A 23,776-nucleotide genomic window follows, 5' to 3' on the forward strand; every position below is an offset into this window, starting at 1 on the left:
AACATGAACACCAAATGTAAAACCAGAGTTCATCTCCTGTCCTCTCCTGATGACACTCCATTTAACTGTTCCATTAAACACAAGTGGGTCTGCACAAATTCATAGATTTATTCATAACCATGAGCATCACTGAGGCACAGTTACACAAGCCCCCCCCCCCAAAAAAAAAAAAACACATCATGAATATACTAAGGCAACTTCTCCATGGCAGAAGTGGGTATTTTAACACAGCACCACTGAGTTATTACCCCCACTCAGTGCTAATCATATAAACTATCTGGCTGCATGAATGTAAGAAAGGATTAATAAGAGTATGAACGAGGATGCATAAACATTCCCATTTTTCAATTTAGCTGGATTACCATCATCTTCTTTAGCTCCATGAAATTGCCTAAGCTGCAGGACTCCTGATACACATTTTCCAATAGACACTTATGTGGCCTTAAGTTAGGAGTAGCGGGCAGCTATTACTCTCCCCACCACACTCCTGTAGATTCCCATCATTGTCTACTACCTCCCATTTTATTTCTCCTCTCTCTCACTCTCTCTATTTATCATGCTCTTCTTCTGCTCCACGCTGGCCCTTCCTTCCACCATCACCCACCCTTCTATCTTCATCCATTCTCCCAAATTAATCTAGTTAATGGCTGAGTGCAACTGAGCAGAACCACAAGGCCCGCACTAAGATGCCCAAATGTGCACCAACAGGGACACTCTGAAGCGCAATAGTCATGTCCATGCATGTGCACACACACAGGACACTTTCAAAAGAAACACAATAAAGCAAGATTGAGTATAATGCACATGTACACACTTTTTTAAGGCCTGCACACATATACAAGCAACCGTGCACTGATCTGAAAGCATTACTAGATCGCTTTACAGTTGCTGGGATGATTCTGCAGCTAAAAAGGAAAAACAAATTTGATTTACGTGTCCTGAAAATGAACTTGGTAACCCTGCTGTAGCACTCCCTTAATTAGCAACTAGATCCAAGTGAGTGGCATGGCAGGGCATTACGGGATTGACTAGTTGGGGGGAGGCGAGGGGGGTAGAGGCTTTCCCCTCTATAACTCATCTGCTAACACTTGCATCAGAGGAAGACGCAAAGAGGAATGGAGCAGCAAAGCTCCCATCTCTCTCCCTCTCTAGGATTCCAAAAAAAAGATAGCTTCCAGAAAATATCCTCACCGTGCATTTCTTCTACAATCTATGTTCAGTAGGAAGGGCAGCCTCATTTTTTTTATTGATCAAATATTTTAGGTTTTCACCATTAATTTGATATAAAGCCTATGAGACAGTGATTTTCTTTCCAGACCTGAAGCACTGATTTCATGTAGCATGAAATGTAACTGACACCATAGAGTGGTCTGTATATTTATTTATTTATTCATTCTCTGTTATATCTTACCAAGCTATTGCCTTGATCCTCACATAAAGCATGTAAGGGTGAGGGCACATCAATCATTGTATCACCAGTCTTGGTGTGATCTCTGTCTAATGAGCCTGGAAACAGCTGCTCACACATGCTTTTCTGAATAATAGATGTGATGGGACCGTGCTTCCACCGCTCATCATCTTGTAGGTTTCGTTGGCACTAAAATTGAATCGGCTGGAGAGGAGAAAGAAAAAGAGTCATCACATTTCAATAGCTGCTGCAGTGAATCCATGTTATTCTTCTTTGATCTTGGGTGGTCCTTGACATGGTAAGTGAGGTATAAGTGTAGATTTCCTGAAGAACTGCATGACTTTGAATTCATCTGTGGGGGGATGGATATCGAAAATGAACCTATGTCCACGGCAAGCAAATAGACTGCTGTGTTTAGTCTACCCTGTTTGAATTGTGATAAAATTGGATCTAACAACATGGGTTAGAAAAGCTACTTTGACTTTTATTACTTTTATACAGATTCTTGTATTTCATTAATTTAACCTTTAATCAAGTAGATTATTGAGAGTAGGGGTGTCCCTGACTAACCATTTTTACAGTCAAATCTGATTTGTCACATCTTGCCTATAGTAGACTAATCGATGAATCAGTTTTTTTATTTCTTTATTTTTTTGCTCATCCAGTCCAGCGATGCACGGCCACGTGTGTCAGAAGGTTACTGAGCATCTTATTAAAATTATTTGTTGTTATAACATCAATGTTTTTTTGTTTGTATCTTTATTTGACAATAGCTGACGGTATATTTTCAACCCATAGTTTACTGACAAGATTGTCAAATGGCAAGATGTTTGTTTTCTGTAGCTCTCTCAATGTTAGACCCATTTACAATGGATGCAAAATTGTAAAACAAAATATCTCTGGCTCTCAAAAACAGCATGTTTTTATTTTTAAATGGAGTTTATTTCATATAAATGGTAAATAAGACAGGAACCGCAATTGATCCCTGTGGTATGCCTTTTGTAATGGGCTAAACTACTGACTGGGCTTGCCTTATTTTCGCACACTGAAATCTCTCAGACAAATATCTCTGAAACCAAGTGCAAACATTTGATGGAAAAAGTTTATCTATAGACATCTCTGTCTCCGCCCAGGTAATTCAGCATCAATTGGTCATTTTGCTTCACAGGTGGCTTCAGTGCAGAGGATGGCTTTCGGTTTTTATCTACATCTAACATGTGTAGAGTGGTCAGTTGATGACTGCTCATGCTCACATGAGGTTACATTGGTCCAGTGGAGCAATCTCAGAATTTACACAACACTCAGGACAACAATACATTCAGAGAAGTCATACATTAGGAAAAATCAGTGGAAGCAGGGATGCTGCCATGCATGTACAGTATATACTGTATGTACATTCATAAACATGCAGGAACATCTCATCCTCTAAGACATAATCATTAGGCACACAATGCACACAACGCACACAATGCACGCTTTATACCATGCCTTTTTTAAGACATTTATGACAATAGGACCACCTTCAGATGTGCTTTTCTCTTGAAATGAAGTGTCCCTACATTACTGTATGCTTTTTCACCCACAGGCTCCGAGGACTCCAGCTGCCTTTGTCCTCCTCTCGGAATTTGGTTCTGCTGGCAATACTCTGACTCACCCTTCCTCCTGTTTCTCAGATCACTGAGCTCAGATCACGTTCCTTCACCCATTGTTCTCCAGCGCCTTCATGCTGGAGATTTCATCTGCTTGCAAACTTCAATATAAAGAAGCCAAAGGGAGTTGTATGGTTAAGTGAAGTAGATATACTGTAGAATTAGGCTAGTGTTCATCTGTTTCAGTGACTGTATGAGGGTTTTCATTTATTATTCGATTTGTGATAAGTTTAGAAAATTAAATAAAAACTTAAAGCTTCTCTGATAAATATTTTAAAATAAATAATGGATGAAATTCTGAATGATTAAAGAAAGTCATGTGGAGCGACAAACGCACGAAGATTTATCACTCAAATCTGCACTCCCTCTCAGTTATTTTGACAATTTTAGGATATTTTATGTCATTGTTTTCTCTGTTGTTTTGTTGTTTTTCTCCCTTTCTCATCAGTATAGTTTAAGCCGCAGCAGTTTTATTTACATCTCATTGTATTATTTGCATTATTTTTTCTACTCATTCATGTGTATAAGATAGAGGCCAAGTCAAGATTATGATAAATTATTATTAGATTAGATAAATTATTTAATTAACAGTGTTTTGCCAATACATAAAATGCTAATAACTTTTAGCAACATTTTGCTTCCATTTGCAGTGTTTTTTCAATTAGAGTATTACAGATGAGCATGCATAGTGCTACTCTAAATAGTGCAGCGCAAATACACTTGCTAAATAAAGGCACTCTGTTTAATTGACATCAGTCAATGATTTGTGTGTTGTGTTGAACAACATCCTAGCAAACATCCTTCTGGCTGGCATGAATAAGTTGTGCATCTCAATCAGCATTTCCATCACATCAGCAAACAGCAACAAACTCCCTCCTCTACCAAAAGCTTGACATCGTATTTCTATCCAGTCCACTGCATCTTAATGCTCATTACTTCATCTAAAACTTAAGGCTAATCTCAAGGAGAATCAATAGTTAAGGAGTGAACACTCCAGTAAACATAAGGACACTTATTTTATTCACTGTAATTATTTGTATCATCCATGCTCAAATATCCCCCTGGGATTATTAAAGTATTTCTGATTCTGATTCTGATTCTCACCAGTCCATCCAAGCAATCTAACAGAAGTTGTTCTGTCAAAATTGATATTGAACCTTTGAAAAGTTGATGGCAGTATAACAAGACCCTCTGGAGTAGGAGATATCATTTACAGTCATGGAGAGTTGCCAAAGTGAGTGAAGAATTGAGGAGGAAAACAGCCCTGTCTTAAATATTTGCAAATTAGGAACCCCCTAGGGATTGAGAGTTTTAACACGCTTTTTGGAAAGTAATTGTCAATTGGGACCTCAGACAGTCTATTATAAATTATGAACAAATTGCCAACTATACTGTACTATTCCTTTTTTTATAGTGAACTACACACACAATAATGAACAAATAACAATGTGAACAACAATGGTCCGAAACAATTATTTAAGAGAATATTGGTGGTTAATACTATACAGAATGGCATGCAGAAATCGGCTGAAACTAATTATTTATTTATTAAGTAAGATATGAGTAAATTCACAAAAGCACAGAGAGTATTGACTACATCCATACACCATCAAACATCCAAGCACAATATTAACTGCACTGCCCAGAAGCACATTATTCTCACACATTTGCAATGTCTACCAAAACCAAATTCTAATCCATCTTCCTTCTAAGTAGGTCTCCAACTTAAAGTGCTTTTGTAAATGTATACTGTAATACAATAATATATCCAGCACAAAATCAAGAGGAAGTGAGCATGAGCCCATTTGTACACTTCAGCAAGGCTAAAGAGGAAGTAATGGACAGGAAAAATGTTTGTGGGTGGATCTTTTTCTGCAATACATTTGTATTCACTTGCAATATTTTTAAATTGAATGTGTATTCTCTTTGTATTCCTACCCATCACTTTCAGTGTTGACTCGCAAAAATATTCTATTATCTGATATTGTGTTTCTCTTTACACATTGTATATTATATCAGTATAGTTTTGCCAACTGAAGTCGTGAGTAAATTCAATAAGTTGTTTTATTATTATAGTGTACTGTTGGATGCTGCAAGGAAATGTATTTGACTGAAACATGAATCTGACGGAATATAAAAAGTATTGTCCAGGAAAGCAATGGAAAGTTTAAGGTCCCATATTGGGGGATATGGTCCCATATCCACATATTGGATTAGGGAGGCTGAAATAACCTTTTAAACTGATTAAAAAAAAAGAGGCTACACCAAATACTGAAACGGGGTTTATTGATAAATACTTTTTAAATTTTACAAAACAATAGGAAATATTTAGCACTTTAAACAACACCAGGCAAATTTTGCTGCTGAAGATTTAGAGCTCTAGATGCTATCAATAGCAATATGAGGAGGCTGAACAGAACTTACTATGAGACCCACTGAGATGAACCTTTAGGGTGCATTTGAAATATTACTTTTCATTCCCTAGACAACTTCCTCAAGCACAGAGTCCGATTGCAAAAGGTTGAAAAGGTCTGCCAGCCATCCCCCTGGTCAATAAGTTAACACAGCTTTCCGTCCAGACCTAAGAAACTAGGGGAAATGGCCGCAACACCTGACCTTCTCTGTATCCATCCCCAGAGTTAAAGTTCCCTGCCCATGGTCCCAATCTCCACCTTCAGTTAGTCAACCATGACACTTACAAATTTGATATACAACTACCAGGTGTGAGGTTTCCCAACCTTAACACCTAAAAAATAAATATGTCCTGCAGTTATGTTAATGTGTGAACCACAGTATCTCATAATAAATGGGATTAGTAATTTCCTATGCCAAATACATTTTTGAAGACATAATTGCTGCCTAGATTTCGTTCATTAACAAAGTTTTTTGCTTGTTTGTTTTTAAATCCAGGAGGTGTGCTATCCTTTCAAAGTTTGCCTTCACAGTGTTTGATAGCTGGGTTTAAGGTTGATAACAGATTAAATCAACCACAGTTCAGTGACTTGATTTAAATATGGTGATTTATTTTGCATAAAAAAATAAAAGGAGCCAGTGTGAGGTGCGCAGTTTCGTTTATTAATGGAGATCTAATTATTCGCAATGAATGCTGTACAATGACTGACTCATAAAGACGATTCAATTTACTACAGGGACTGTAAAAGAGAGAAGGTTAACCGCCACAGTCGACTAATTGGTGCTGGTCTTATTTCGGGTTTATTTCAAATGACTGACAGCCCAAATAACAGAACTATGACTAAATGCCATAGACCAAATTAATAAACCAGAATCCAAGACAGAATCAAAGCAATTCTCAACTTTCTGGCATTTTTACACTTTTCTTTTGTAATCTTAAAATGCTTCTATTAAGTGTATGGCACACTAAAATGAAAAAGAAATCCACCAGGTCTGAAAGTCAAAATTATTCAATACTCATACCTGTATATTTCAGATAAAATCCTGACCAATTATTTTATTCGGACCAAATAAAATTATTTCATCATCCGTTGCTCTGTTTCACTTGCACTGCTCATGCTGTTCCACTTTGACAGACATTCCAGTGCACATTGCCTAGTTGGAGGTCCGAACACAGACTTCCCATGGCACTGGAACGCAGCATTTCTCTCTCACCGCATGTGTCGGGGGAGGAGGGTAGCGTAAGAGGTCAGGCAAGGGGAAGAGGGTAGGACTTTGGAGGGAAGTGCTGTGAGACCACATGCCAGAAAGGTAAGAATTGCTTTAAGTTCCCTACTTTTCGCCCCATGTCTTGAATTACATCTATTTTTTAACTCAGCCTTCATTTCATCATCATCATTTCATTTTCAACCAAAATACAATAGTTTTGTGTTATTGTGGTGCATTATTTTGGCCATATAACAAATTATAGCCACAGACAGTTGAACAGACATTTACAGTTGTAGTCGGCAAGTCTGGCAGATGGAGTTTACTCAGTCAAATTTTGAATGTTTACAACTCTCACACACCTCCCCCACTACCACTGAGCTACTCCACTCCTGCCCATGGAGTGCTCGTCAGCGCGTGTGCACTGTGTCTTCTCTCATCGATGAACATTATGGGATACATGCTGCACAGAGATAGCATGGCTAACTTACTCATACATAGCAACTGCTAACGTCATTTAGCGTATGCCTAGCTTGAGGCATGTGCCTGTGATAGTTACATGCTCGAGGGGGAGGGGGGATCTGTGCACGAACTGTGAACTGCGCTGAGTGTACAGGATGATATGGGCGTGGTGGATTTTTGCAAAACAAACAACAAGCTCTAGGTTCACTTAGAGGTATGTTTTTCCTTTTTCTAAAACCGGATGATTTATGTTCTTTTGGTGCATAGTGTCAGTTTTAATGAATATGTTCAAACAAATGTTGCAGTCTGCAACTTTAAGCACCTAATAAAATACTCAAAACCACCTCTGTATTAGTGCCTGCTAGAGTAGGTGTCGCCAAGATTTTGCCATGAATACGCACGCACACACACAAACACACACACACACACACACACACACACACACACACACACACACACACAGACTCAGAAGGTGAAAACAATACCAGAATTTCTGCCTTTTTAAGGCAATGTCTTTACGTGGTAGTGCAGACCTAACATTGAGAATCCAGACACTGGTATAAGAAAAGTAGTAACTTAGGGTGAAGTGACATGACTAAAGGATTCTCACCATCTCTAAAGAAGGATAAAGAGACTTTGTCTGAAAGAAACCTGAGGCTTAACCTCAAAATTGCTTGCTTCCAATGTGGTTGTTGGAGGAAGAGAGGGTTGAAGAATACAAAATAACATTTTCAAGTCATAGATCAAACAAAGAGGCAGAAAACACTAACCTAATCAAGAGGTCATCTTCTGGTTCCAGAGAAAGCAGGACGATATTTTCCCTCTGTTGGTGCTTGCTGGGCTGGCTGTGCGTAAGTGAAAAAAATAAAGAATCCCCTTTTATTTGCCATATTGTCGAAATGTGAACCCCAAATTTAGTGATGTTTTGAGTTAAGCTCTCATACTCTCTGGAGGGAAGTCACCTGTATCAACAAACGTTGTGAGGGAGAGGTCAAGTATGGTAGGAAGACACAGCTGCTTGTAGTTTTTACACTTGAAACAACATTTTTGGCAATTAAAAGTTGTTTGTAACTATGTAGTTGCTTTGAATTAGGAAATTACAGATCCAACCAACAACCAACACATTGGACAACTGATTCCCATTCATACTATTTATTTTTTCAGGACACCTTCCCCAAAACTGTGCTTTGAAATGGTGGTAAAATAATTATGTAAGCACAAGATCTGTTGTGTATTTAGTTGGTTAATATATTTCTGCCATTATTTTTACTGCTTCAAAAAATCTGAAAAGTTTTTGTGCAAATAAAAATAGAAAATAATTTAGCAATAACAAAAACAATTCTAAAATAAATAGTAACAATATAGAGATTTTGTAGCAGAATTCTTCACTCTGTGGAAAATATTCTCTGTTGCTACACACACACACACACAGACATACACGCAGACACACACACACGCACACACACACAAAAAAAAAAAAAAACTTTCATAAAGGAAAGAGGATAACTGAGGGACACTTTTTTCTTCTCTTTTTAACCAAATTGAATGCTAATGAGGAGCAGAGTTGATGGCTGGTCAGCTTAATAAGTTAAAATTTGAAATTATTTTCCAAATTTTATTCAGCAACAATTTAGACCCTGTAAAGGTAAACAAGAAAAGAACCGGGAACTGCATCAAGTCCTGCTGAACAGCATGGAAATGCTGTGAAGTTTGTTTACTTGCACTTGATGGTTCCATTAATGTTAATTTGACACATTAATCACAGGGGGAAATGGGAAATTTAGAAAGCTCAAAACAGAACATAGTCATCCGAACTGTGTTCCTATGACTAAATAATCAGGAAAAAGGTCCATTTATTAATAAAGTCATGGGATGAATCTCTTACTCTACTTGTTTTATTGTGCAGATGGGAGCACTGAAGAGCAAGTCAAACCCAGTGTTATAGTACAGTATATAATTATGCAAGACAAAATATGGCCTATTCAGGGTCTTACTATAAATCTTGTGCCAGACGAAAAGATCTGAGACATTTTTCATTCAAAGATATCAAATGAGATCAATCAATTGGTTGAACCCATGGCTAGTAATGGAAACATTGTATCCCTATCTTCACAGTTCAAATAACTAGAATATAATTTCACAATATATTTGTGAAATAAAATAGATAGTCTGGAGTGGGTTTTGAGGCTTTTAGATTCTTCTACCATTCATTCCTTCCCGATACCCATTCGGATACTTGGAGTTGCTCGACTACCAATCTGATACCAGTGACCTAAATAATAAGAATAAAATGTGTAACGTAGCTCTAACTAACGTTTCACTCTCCACTAGGAGACCAAACCAGAAATAAATTTTCCCCTGCTGATGTAAAAGAAATAGTAGTTCGCAGTAGCAGCACAGGGCAACTTGCCATGCAGGCTACCATTTTAGAATGCCAAAGAAAAATTGATTTGTTTTATCCGAGTGAAACTGCTTTAAAATTGATTGCGTACTACAATCCATAATTTTAGACAATATTAGAGGCAAACTGTTACAGACATTGGAACAATTCTATTTTAAGAGAGTTAAACAGTTTGTATATGACTTTGCTGACTTTGGTTGTACATTACAAAGCATTATAAGCTTTAAAGTTGAACAAACACGCAATTAGAATCAGTAATTCTAACATTTTCCCACATACTTCACTTGCGATAATCATTTAATGTCATCTCTATTCCTGACGTGTGTACCCAATTAATGTCTCAACGCAAGGCAGGCAGTTGGATGTGGACTCTTAATGTAGTAGTAAGATCTCTCTTACAACCTCTTAGGCCTTTCATCATCTCTGAAACCTTTTTATCTGCAGTAAGCCAAGAGCCAGCTAAAACTGTCATCATATAATTACCATAGGATGAGTCACTAGCTGCCTTTCATTTGTACTTGTTATTCATGTAAGTTCAGGGTCAGCACACGCTTACGGACCTAATCAAATTCACAGAATCCTGCATTCCTGTCGTATTCTAGTTTTTATATGAAACTGCATTATTGTTATCTGGGTTACATACCTTATCCAGGATTTCATTGTTTTATGTTTTCTTTTGTTCTGTGATGAGTTTTAAGGGTTTGCTGATTTAATAATTTTCTCCTGCCACCTGATAAAGTCCCTAATGAGGGCGGTTGTTTAGCCTGTCAGATCTTCCAACACTGTCCCGATTGACCCTGATTAAACTCTAATTGTCGTGCTGACACTTCAACCTTTTCTTTAAGACAAAACTGTCACACATCTTCTCCATTGACATTCAGAAATTACTACACCAAGATTGTATCTCTGTAGCCCCCTACAAAATAGGGAGGATGTCGCTAATACAGGTATTTCTTGGTACAGAAGAAAACTGGCTTAATAAAACCCTTGCATGCATTGTGAACAGCCTTTTGGAACTGGTCCAGGTGATTGATGATTTCACCATTATAATCTTAAAAGACTCATGCTTTTATGTCTCAACTGCTCTCGGGCACAAGAAGCCATTGTGATGCTGGTCTCAAAACACAACCTTGTACAGATTCCTCTACCAATCAACATGAGCCTAACCTACTGGGGAAGGACCCCCAAGAGGCAGCTTCACCCACTCGGGACTTTGGGGACATACTGGTTTTCACAGACTCAGATCACAGAGTAGAGTCGAAGCCTCACAGGAGCATCAGGACCTACTGGAGCTGACTGATAGATTGTTTTGTGTGCAGCCTGCATTGCTGAAGCCACAGAAAACCACTGGTTTTGGGCATCACATACAGTATTCTCCTCTCCCTTTGAGCACTTCACAGTCTTGGCCTACAAAATGCTAGGGTTGTGTTTGCAAAAATAACATAGCTGAAAACATAGTATTTTCTCTGTCCTCTGTGTAAACCCTGAACTATTGGACAGACTGTAGCAGATGGAACTGAAAGACAGTGGAAGCCATGGACCAAACAATGATAATTCAATGACACAGTTGTCATCATGACCACACAGATTCAAACAATGGCTAAAATGAAAAAAAAAATGTGTTAGTAATTGTTAATATTTAAAAATCATGCATTTAGTAATGTTATAATAATGTTAATAATACTATGCTTTACCATTTTTAGTGGTGTAAGTAAATCATATCCTGGTATCACCAGACCAATCAGAAATGTATATTAGTCTGGGCCCTCTCAGCTCCTTTTTTTATTTCTAAGGGTAGTTATCAACGGTGCAGAGCAAAATGTTTCTGGACCCAATTGGATAACCAGTCAGAGCCATAAAATGTGACCTACAACCAATCACAGCAACAAAACGGCAGAGTTTCTCAAATGGTTTGCTAAAATGCATTTCTGACATACTTGATCGGCACTGCTTAGTTTGATCTCAGTTTCATCAGCCTGAACACTGCGCTTACCAGACCTGCAGACTGGACAGTGAAACAATCAGTCATTGTCTTTAACCCGCCCAACATGAGACAAACGGTTGTGATTGGTCCGCCCAGGGCCAGTTTGGTTGGAAATATGTCTGTATGGGATAGGGGCCAGACCTCTCTGCCAGAACAAATTAAACCTGAATCTGGCAGATTTGTCTGGTTTCCAGGCTACACACTTAATTTCAAACAACTATCAACTGAACTTGTCTAACCCTGGGTCAAACCATATTGAAGTTCAAATAAAGAAACCAATAGCGATATAAAAAAATAATAGGTCAAAACAGGACATTGCTAATGGGCTAGTTAGGGGTATAATCCACAAGATTTTCATCTAGTTAATTTTCATTAAGTTACTATCTATCAGAGAGTGAGTTAAAACAATGGTGATTGACCCACCAATGAAGGTGCTTGTACTTGCCTCTTTAGTGGGTATTCAAATATGTGTGTCTGTGGCAACATTCCCTCCCTAAATGCAAATACAATGCCATGTTAGTGACGCTGCTGACAGCAGTTGGTCTTCCGGTAAAGCTTAACAACATATAGGGGGACTGATCAGAAGTAGATAGGTGAATGTGTGTCATTAAAGTTTACAAATGAGCAAAAAATAAAAGTCAAAACACACAAGATGGAGGGCTCTGAATGAGCAGGCTCGCCCGCAGTTACATCTTACCCCCAAAAAGGCCGCTAGAAACAAGGTATCTCAATTCTTATCGAAAATGACTTTGACCCAGTATAATCCAGTGATTTTTTTGAGTACAGGCTTTCGGGTAATGTTATTCATTGGGCTAGTTAGTCGTCACCTGCTAATCCTTAACAGCCCCATTAACACTAGCACTGCCAACATTTTACAACCCACTTTGGACTGTATCACTTAACAAGCCCACCAATAATGCATTTGTTTGATGCAATTACTTGAAATAATTTAAAAAAGCATAGCATAGAGCAGGATTGGCAACCTCTTCAAGGTCCTATGCCAATTGACAATGTTAATATTTTTTTTCTAATGCTGCATTGATTGATTTAATGCTACTGTATGTCCCCTGTCCAAATGAACCACTTTGCTTTACAATGGTAAATACAACTAATAACGTGTAGCTAAATATATTGTAGGCTTCAGGTCAAAAATGTTGTTGGCAAGATTTACAACCTACTTTGATTATAATTAATATCTCTGGAAAGCTGCAAGAGGGCTCTACTCTTTTTTTCTATTCATTAACTAACCATTGCTCCTTTCCAACAAGCATTTCCCTGCGATCCTATTCCTTTCAGAAGCTGTGTAATCCAGCCTGGAACTGCAGTGTGTTTTGAAGTCTTTGTCAGATTAATCCATAATGATAAATCTGACACAGAATGTGCTCTTTGATTATTCATCAATTTCTCATATTTAAAACTCCATTAGAAATTCCACAATGCCTTGAGTTGGGGTCGTCGACCAATCAGAAGTTGTGTTCCTGACTTGTTGAACAATCAGAGACTGTTTTTCTGTTGAATGTCTGGCAGTCAACGAAATTGGAAACAAACGTTATACGGTAATAATGTTTAATATGGCAACTGTATAACGCAGAGGCAGTGAGAGGTATAAATGCTCAGAAGTCAGAAGTGAGTTGTATTTTAGAACCTTCTGGCCTTTCATAGACTAGCTAATATCTGGGCTAATTACTTTTAGGTTTCATTTATTACATCTGGGAATTAATAATGTGTGTATTTTGCATATTAATGCATAAAATGAATTAGACGCCAAATCCAATTCAAAAGAACACTTTAAAAATAACATTGGCAACACAACCCGTCTTTATTAATTACTGAAAGGAGTCTAGTGCATAATCAGCGGCTCATCTGTGTTTGCTCCATTTTTTATACTTTCCATTTATTAATTTTTCTGAGCTGTGCTCATTTCAAGAAGAATTTGTTTACTTAACCTAAAATGGTGAATACCCTCCTTCGTCAGGAGACAGGAGAACTAGGTGTGTGTGTGTGAGTGAGTGCGTGTGTGTGTGTGTGTGTGTGTGTGTGTGCGTGTATGCATGAGTGTATTTGTGTATGTCTATCTATCCACAGTTAATCATGTATACTACTGGACCGATTAGCGCAATATTGTTTGTGCACATTCATAGATGGTATGTCCTAGGACCGGAAATCTGCCCTGAATCTGATTGGCCACCCCAAGTGCCACCCCAGACAGAGACCTGTGAGGTCATCTTTAAGAGGCTGTAACTAGCGTAACGATAGAGTGCATATATTGGTATCATAAGAAACTAAATGATCTGATGAATCCACCAGTACCAACCACATCAAGCTAGCTCATCTGGAAGGAGGCTAAATAATGCTCCAAAATTAGACGATTTTTAAAATAATGGCGAGGGAAAAACTTGCATTGCTATTTTCAAAAGGGTCCCTTGACCTCTGACCTCAAGATATTTGCATACCCAAAAGTGGGTATAAAGACTGAAACCGTTTACAGAATGCAATTAAACTTCATGAACTGTTTTCTGTGAATCATTTTAAATCCATTTTTAAAGATCTGGAATCAGGATCATTCACTTGTCACTGCTTCTGAAATATGTAATTTTATCCAGATTAAATATCTTGTATTTGTTTGTTGTGATTACTGTAATGTAATTTTGTTCTTACTGTCTGTCTTCTCTTGGAGTTTAAACTGTTGTTGCTGCCTATCTTGGCCAGGTCTTCCTTGAAAAAGAGATTCTTAATTTCAATGGGACTTAACCTGGTTAATAAAGGATAAATAAAGAAAAAAACAGACAATTTGGAGCAAAAAAACATGCAGTTTGTCTCATGCATTACAAATATGTTCTTTGGCCTATTCTAAAATGGTGTGTTTTAATATTTTTGCATACTGGGATCCATAAATCTTGAATTGCATAAATCATTTCTGACTGGAAAGATGAGACTCTTGTGGATTCAGTGAGCCAAATATTATTAATGTGTGATGATGTCTGTGTTCATAGTAGCCATTTCATTATAGTGAGCATTGAACGTTGAGCTCACTGTATAAAGCGAGCTGCTGTGACCTCCAGGATAATCATAGCTTCATGAAACTTTACAACCACAAACTAGAGAGCTGGGGCATTCAACAAACATCTTCAATCTAGATTTACAACTGAGCTCATTACAGCCTCTGTAAGACAAATAGTCAGTGGGCCCACCAGTTGGAACGCTAAGGGTTTAATGTTATTCCCACATCTGTGTGCCCCTGAATATCGCACTTGGTGGCGTGCATGTGTCCCTAATGCAGCATCAGAATGTTCGGGTGCAGAATTAAGAAAACAGTGAGGGGAGAGGGAGACACACCTGGCAAATATGTGCTCTCTACTGAGTGTACTTTTCTATTTTGTTAAAAGCTGTTTTTGACTACAGGGAGTTTTTTTGTGTTTGCATGTAACAATAGGTTTATAGCCTATTTTTATGTTTTTTGGTTGTTGTTGTTTTTTGTTTTTTTTTTCCTTTGTGGTCAGGGGCACCAATCCTTATTCAAAGGCTACTTTAGTGTGGTAACAATTGTGGATTCTTAGCCTGACAGGTGATATGTGAGGAAGAGATGAAAAGCGAATTAAATAGAGAAAAAGGACAGCAGAATGAGTAGAACATTACCTCTATGATGCATTGCTTAGCTGCATCCCCTATGGTGCAGCTCTTTATTATCTGTCAGGGTCACAGCACCGTTGAACTGCGGGAGAGCAGGTGATATTTACTAGCCCTTCCTCTGCTGATACTCATGACATGACAATGGAAAAATTAAGCCAATTAGCCCGTCCTATACGCCCGCACGTACTGTATATATATGCATGTAGAGGAAAGCAACACTATACATAGGCAACAGGTATATCAAAGAGTTGGTTTACAGTTAAACATACAAATCAGAGCCGTGCCCAGACCCACAGACAAACACAAATATCCACTTGTCAAAAGATATATCAACTAGTTTTTTTTCCATGCTGTGTTTACTGCTATTGTTTGCAGCTGGAGGGACATGGAGGCTGGGAAGAAAAAAGATTACCTCTGGGCGTGTTAGCCCCAGGCACAGTTTCAGAGAACCACTTCCAATCTAGGACACAACTCTCACTGAGCCTCTGGGCAGGAAGAATCCTCGGGATAACTCTCCAATCTGATTAACAAGGACAGAAGAAAGGTGCATATCCATTGAATGCACAACCTCTTGGCCTTTCTCATTTCACTATCCAATATCTAGGAGACGGTAGATTTTCCGGACATTCATCTTTTTTACAGCTGTAGTGTTGCTTGTCTCCTTGCAGCCCTCTCTCAACCAGGATATCAGATTTCATTATGCTGTGCTACAGCTAGTTTGCTTCGGATTTAATCAAGGGTCTGATCATATTATTTCCACTAATCACAAATACACTTGATACTTGAGATCAATATTCGTTTCACACATGCAGAACCTCTCAGCAGAAAACACTGAGCAGCGTGTGTTGCATCTTGTATGAAATCAAGCAGAGAGCGCCATAAATTAAACATGACTATCACAGTTGTACAAGTGAAATCTCCTGTGTTCTTTCACATTGAATGTAACCTGTAATGAATCATGTATTATTACACTATAAATCACTTTTAGAGCCCTAATTGGATTCATTTGGTCATTAATTAAAAGGGAGGATGATTGAAGAACCACCCACCTATTGTGAGCTTCTGTTTTGTAGAGTTACCACGACCATGACTTTAGGTCACTCATACACCTACAGCCTTTGCATACAAGGTGCAGATCTAACAGGATCCAGCTCACAATGATATCTGGCTGGCGTGTGATTGATGTATTTGGCTTTAAATGAAAATGTGGAAAAGTGCAGAGGTCGACTAGTCTGGAATCGCCAGACTAATTCACAAATACGTATTAGTTTGGAATCTCTCATATTTAATTGCCAAGGGGTGATGTCAGTGGAGCCCAAAATGCCTGTGGATGCAATAGACCCTAAACGGATAAGAGCAACAAAAGGTGACCTTCAACCGATCAGAGCTATGAAACAACCAGTACTACTGCTGAGCGACACATTCAAGTTGGGGCAGGGCTTGGTCCATTTTGAAGCAGGAAAAAATGGCAGCCAGGTCACAAACTTTTTTCAATTTACAGCAAAACATTCATTCATTCATCTTCAACCGCTTATCCCGGGGTCGGGGTCGCGGGGGTGCTGGAGCCGATCCCAGCTGACATCGGGCGTGAGGCGGGGTACACCCTGGACAAGACGCGAGTCTATCACAGGGCACATAGAGACGTACAGAGACAGACAACCATTCACACCTATGGGCAATTTTAGACTCATCACTTAACCTAACATGTGCATGTCTTTGGACTGTGGGAGGAAACCGGAGAACCCGGAGGAAACCCACGCAGACACGGGGAGAACATGCAAACTCCGCACAGAAAGGCCGAGGCCGGGATGCGAACCTTCTTGCTGTGAGGCGACAGTGCTTGCCACTACACCACAGTGTAGCCCCTTTACAGCAAAACAGTTTCCTAAAAACCTTTGAGGGGAGAAATAGGCTTTACAGTATAGAATCTTGATTCATATTTGATCAGGGCCTCCTAGTTCGACAGTTGGATCTGATCAGCGCATGATTTCGAGCGCATGATCATGATCCTGCTGACCGGATCATGATCATGCTCTCCTTGCCCAACCTGAGATAAACGGTTGTGATTGGCCTGCTGAGGACCAGGTCAGATGGAAACAACATGGTCGGCAGAATATTTTTAGCAGTGTACATTTCTGCAACCCCAAAAACATTGATATTTAACATTTTTGGCACATACTGGGCTTTCAAATTCTCCTTAGGGAGGTGGTCAGGGTGGATGGCTGGGTCACGCATATCTTTTTTTATGCCTAAACCAGGCATGCAGTTTTGATGCCTTAACCTACGTAACGCTAAAAGTTTTTTTTTGTTGAATTCACAATGTTAACAACATGTTAAACACTGCAACATTGGAGTCTCAAAAAGTGTTGGTATGTGACGACTAGGGAATGAGAATGGGTTGCAGTGGTCCAGAAAAATATCTGTGGTTTGCAGAAACGTAATACCAACTTTTTTTTCTGGGCCTGAGTTGCTGGAAATCTGACTGAATGGGAGTGGGGACGAACATATCTGCCAGAACAAATGAATCGAGAGCTTGCAGACCTGTCTGGTTTCAAGGCTAGGGGTTGATGGGAAATCAGCTTTTATGGTAAGACAAAGTACTCAACAAACTGAAGTGGCACTTCTCTAGCTTTGCTTCTTCCCTCAGTTATTTGCAGTGAAGCACCCATGTGTTTATGCCATCACTGTAATGTCTTTTCTGCCTTTTAATTTCTGAATAAAGCAAATTTTATGACTGCTGACAACAAGAGTTACATCACAGGTTTTGGGCACATCATAGTGATATTGAAGTGGGTGTGTTTTATTGTTTAGTGAATTATACCTCCAGACACTTGTTGTTGTCTTTCTTATAACCAAAGTGAGGTCACCAAGTGACAAAAACTGTCCGGGCCCAGCTTTTCTTCCCTTGCCCTTGCTCAGCCAAGCCTCATTAATCATCTATCAAATCCCTGAACAGAACATGATCAGCTCTACCTTTAACAGAATGTTTGAAGTAGGGCTTGTGAATATTTCCTGTCAAATATATTTTATTAACAGTGAAGTTAAAATGAGACTTGAAGGAAATTGCATTATGAATGACTTTGGCATTTAGATCAAAATTTGATGAAAGTCAAATTCTCAAATCTTCCTGACAGAAATCCTAGAAATTCTGTGCCATTCACTGAGTAGCAAACAGGATTAGTGCAGCCAAACAGTTCAATGTACACTTTATACACATTTTACACAATTTATTCACATGGTTATTTATGTGATACTGTTTTTTGAACACTTTGGGGTTCAATGGAGATGCAATCATATACTAAGAAAACATAAAAGCATTTATTGCAACTTCTAAGCTAAATGAGAACAGGTTCAAAAAAGCTGAATTTGGCAAAGCATAAGACATGCTCAGTGGGCTGTCCTGCGGTTAATTACTTAGTTACTCAGTGTTTGGTTATTCACACTTGTTTGAATGGTCCAAGGGTTGTTTGAATGGTGTTTTCCGAGTTGCTGGGTGTAACGTCATAAACAAGATCAAAGCCCCAAACAAACATTCCTCAAAATAAACAGACCTTTACAAAATTAAAATCACTAAGGGAATAGACAAATTAATCCAACCACAGTAAAATGAAAACAAACAAAATAACCAGAGCATGCAGTGACTAAAGACTATATCCTCATGGAGTCTTCCAGAGTCCACCAAAAACTACCACTAGTTGCTGACAAACTATTTACATTGAAGTAATTAAAAATAAGAAAATATAAGAGCTTGCTAGAGATGGCTCCAGCAGATTTGCTTGAGCAAGACTAAAGTAATACTGAGTTTTTGTTTCCCTTATCATCTGCTTCCTTTTGTATCTTGGGTAACCTCATAGCAGGTGACAGACCGTGAATACATGGACGCGGCTTTGACTGTTGAGGATACAACAGGAGAGACAGAAAAACTGTACTACAAGTAAATGTCCTTCAAGTAACCTCCGGAAAAAAAGAGAGTTAGGAGGCTTGGTAAAAAAAAAAATGAAGTGTCAAAGAAAATAAATAGTCTAGGTCAGAGGTTTTCAAATTCTGAGATTGTGGGCCTCTCATCAGATAAAGCTGGGCTATTCTACAGTATGTGATAAGTAATTATTTCACTTTCGTTCACTGAGCATACCCTGAAACTGTTCAGATCGAAGTCCCGCCACATGCCCAACCAATCATGAGTCAATCACAGTTGTCAATCATGACGTCATACCTACCTTACTGATTAAAACCCAAACTTATCAGCAAGAGAATAAACCAACTTCATCAAAAACCTAAAACAATAGAGTGCATCTTTAAGAAAAAAATATTTGTACTTTTTAGTTGGGCCCATGTCTCACTTTTGGCAAGCTTTCAAGCCATCAGTGTTTTTATACAGTGTAACTGTTTTCTGGATAAAATTTTAAAAATATTGTTCCAAAATCACTCACAAAAAACAAAGGAACTTAAACACTATATACAAAAAAAAGTCAAGGGATCACACAAGTCAGTAGGCTTCATCCTCTCGGGGCCATGGAGTTCTGTACCGTTCAATCCAATAGTTGTTGAGATATTTAAATCTGTAACAAAGGGGTGAACTGACAGCCTCACCAGTAAAGCCATCCCTAGAGCCAAGTGGCCAGCTTGGCTCGAAATGTCATCACATACGACAAACAACTATTAGCACTGGCATATGACCTAGTCATCCTCCTGCCAGCTCTATCAGTTTTCTTTGTATCTATTTGTTTTTTAGACACTTCCAGGCTTCTTCTGCCATCCCCATTTGAAAAGACAAATTCATATGAATTATGGATTATGTCCTCAAGCACACCCTACTCACAGACAATGTGCATGAAAGGCCTGGGAAAAACCCCTATGCACTTCCTCCACGATTTTGGTGGGGCAGCCCCAAGGTGCCATGGACTTTGTAGCACTGTACATCAAAGTCTGTGAGTCTGTGACAGTGAGATTGGGTGAGACCGACTTTGAGAGGAGGCAGGAATGAGAGAGATATTGTGGAAGTGGAAAAAGACGCACTGAGGGCAGTGACACACAAACATACACCATGTGACACTGATTAGTTACAACTCATCCATAGCCATCATTGATTTTACTGTCCAGGGAGATATTGACAAGTCCTCCAAACTTAATAACATTAGTGGAGAGGTTTTTTCCAGCACTCTCTGTCAGAAAAGAGACAGAGCAACAGAACCTGCTCAGATAGAAAATAAATAACCAAATCACTGTGGATTTGTATCTGTCTTAATAAAAAGGGAGAGCATATGAGAGGGAATGTAGACAGATGCCATTTTACAGTCACACTGCCAAATGATTGGCCAAATATGATTTCCATAATACATAATGAGGTGGATTATACAGTAGTTATATAGAAAGATGCCATGCTGATTCTTAAACATGACATTTCATACTGTATGTTTATATACTTGCAGGTTCGGACATAAATGCATATTAGGTACTTGTGGTACAAAATCTATGAGACCCAACAGAGAGTTTGGTGTACTTATGGTGATGGTAATGTCTTTTGATAGTAGCAACTTTCCACATTAATCTTGAACCCATTATCAAAGTGCAGAGCACATTCAATAATGAGCTTTATCTATGTGCCTATTTAACTTTACTAAGACAAGGTATTCAATCATCCCTATTCAGGGGCAGCGTTCATATTCGGCAAGTGTTTTCATGTCTTCATGATTCAGCTTAAACACACAGAGTACAACAGAAGACAACAATAAAAAGCAAATACATTAATGTTGTTATAAGGGTGTGTTACCTATTAAACATATTTACAATTATTAAAGACTGTCTCCATGTTTAAACAGCATCCCACCAAGCCAAACAAAAACACTCACATCCCTCCATCCTCAGTGATACATGACAATGCACTGTAATAGGAAAATAGTTGACAATATTCATTTATCCTCAGGATTTTAACCTTAGCAGTGCAATGTCTGCAGCCAATTTGGCACACAAAATCCTAAAAGAAATATTAAATTGTGTGTGTTAAAATGGCATCAAACAAACTCAATTCAGTCCACGTCCACACTGGGCAATGGGTTGGCGATGATATGATCTGACTAAAGAAAATGAGCTTTATTTCTCTGGAAAATACTCCTGAGGTGGGGAAACACTTAAAATTCGCACAGCAGACGGAGATGAGTAAATCAACATTTTGACCTTCTGTTAATGTAAAACTGAATGACTGAAGCTTCTTTTTGCCAGCAGACACAATATTCAGATGCTACAATTATCATAATGCTGTGGCTATAGGATACAACAAGTCTAGCTGAGACTGGAGGCAGTGAAGTTGAAAAGTTTTAAGCATTCAGCACTACGACAGCATAGCTAACACTGATCGTGAAACAAATCTTTCATGATATTTTCCTCTGGACCAGTGATGAACGACTGCTGAAATCGATCTGAGGAAGAAGTGGAAATGTGTTTTTTTGTGCATGTGTCTCTCTTCACCAAAAACAAGCGCATGGGAAGTTTAAAATAAATAACAGTCATTCAGTTCATTTCTGATATTCTGATTTCCCATATTTTGCTCCTTTTCAGGTTCATACTTGTATTTTGGGTTTCTACTAGAAAATGTTAAAAAAAATGTGTGTATTTAAAGTTGTACTCCGTAAGATTTTCATCTATTTAATGGTCTTTTAATTTACTATCTATCAAAGAGTGAGTAAATACAATGGTGATTGATCATATAAACCACTAATTAAAGCACTTCTACTTGCCATGTCATGTTAGTGACGCTGCTGACAGTGGTTGGTCTGCCGGCCCAGATCGTCACCGACTGTTATTCTGTGTTCCCTTGAAATCAGATATCAGGAACCTCCAACTTCTGAGTCAGGATTGTAGTAAGAGCAGAATTCTAATAGGAACATGTGTGTGTTGGGATTCAAGAGGGAAACATAAAGGGGACAGAAGTAGACCGAATGGAAGTAGAGAGGTGAATGTGTTTCAATAAAGTTTACAAAAAAGCACAAAAAAAGTGAATGTGACAAGATGGAGGGCTCTGAAAGAACAGGCTCACCTCCAATTAGATCTTACTGCCAAAGAGGCCGGTAGAAACAAGGTATCTCAACCCTTGCGGAGTACAACTTTAACGTTTTCAGCCTCTGTCTGAATTGCTCTGTCTTGGCGCCTGTCTCCTTAAGCCACCCTCTGAAAAAAGCCCAATTTGCTCTGATTGGACTGCATTTCTTCAGCATCTGTGCTTTCCAGAAATGACTATGACGGCACTGTAGCAGCACTTTCTACCTATATATATAGTATAGTTGTGTACTATCTGTACAACCGTACAGAAGTCCTGACTGCTTGTTTAAAGCTACAGTTCCTGAATACGGGCTGTGTGCATTTCTCTGTGGATTGAGCGCTCTGATACTTTCACAGTATTTATATGGCACCTTGACCTTCTTTATAATCAACAAAGAACTTTTTACAATAGGGGACCTTTAATGTACTGGAGCATCAACCACCAGTTGGTCCATTAAATGGTTAATATGCTACAAGGGCATGCAGCTCTTCTGATTGGTAGTCCTTGCAATATGTTCCTTAATTACCTGGTGGATTTAAATATTATGCAACACAAAAGAAATAAATAAGTACATGTGTCTTTTCTCAGAAGAAGAAAGCAGTGGGGTGATACCACTGTTTCATGTAATAATTATCTCTGCAGCTCAGCAAATTGTTTTGTGCTTTCCTCTGATGTTTTCTCAAATATGGTGAAAATAGAAGTGTAATGAGGGGTACAAAATTAAACATCTTTGCATTTCAGAGACATGCCGTTTTGCAAGTGTTTCTCTGCTTCAGTGACCTAGCTTCTGCTCATATGTACATGTATACTTAATTGGGTGTAATTTAACCCGGTGTCCAGATTTTAATTGAAAGTCGGTATTATTACTATTATTGCAGTACCGGGAGTAGTATTAGAATTATTATTATTATTATTATTATTATTATTATTAGTAGTAGTAGTAGTAGTAGTAGTAGTAGTATTAGTAATAGTAGTAATCGAGTATGACCTCTCTCTCGACTGCCCTTGGACCTGGTCTTGGACTTGGACTCGATTAAGCTGGTCCGGAATGAGTCAGAGAGGGCAAGGTGAAGGGGGCTGCCCACTTTGGATTAGAGGGCATTCACATTTTTAAATTTGCTGACATAGAAATGTCCCATCCGGTCGACTCAACATTGTACTTGCAAAGTTAGGGTTGATTTTAAGCAGTAGGGGGCGTATTTCAACCCATGAAATGCTGTCACACCAACATTAATGTGTTTCATCAAAGAACAGTCATATCATTTAGTTTACAGCTCAAAAAACATGTTTAAGTACAGAAGCCCTAAAAAGGCTTTATTTTATTTTCTCTGATTTCCTGGGATAACGAGATAATTCATTTCAGATCTGGAAAAAACAAAATGATCGTGTAGTCTATTAAATAACTGCAGTGAACATCCTTCAGTGAAGCAATGTCAGAGGAGCAGGAGAATATCGATCATGGCATCACATCTCTTCAACCAAGGCCTGAAATAGCTTTATGTCTTGCTATTAGAGATAATGTACACATTAGTGTGCGTCATCTAAGAAGGCTTTATCAGAGGCACAATCTAAGTGAGCCTGATGTCCT

This window comes from Echiichthys vipera (genome assembly GCF_963691815.1).
Source record: "Echiichthys vipera genome assembly, chromosome: 16".
NCBI classification, from domain to species: domain Eukaryota; kingdom Metazoa; phylum Chordata; class Actinopteri; order Perciformes; family Trachinidae; genus Echiichthys; species Echiichthys vipera.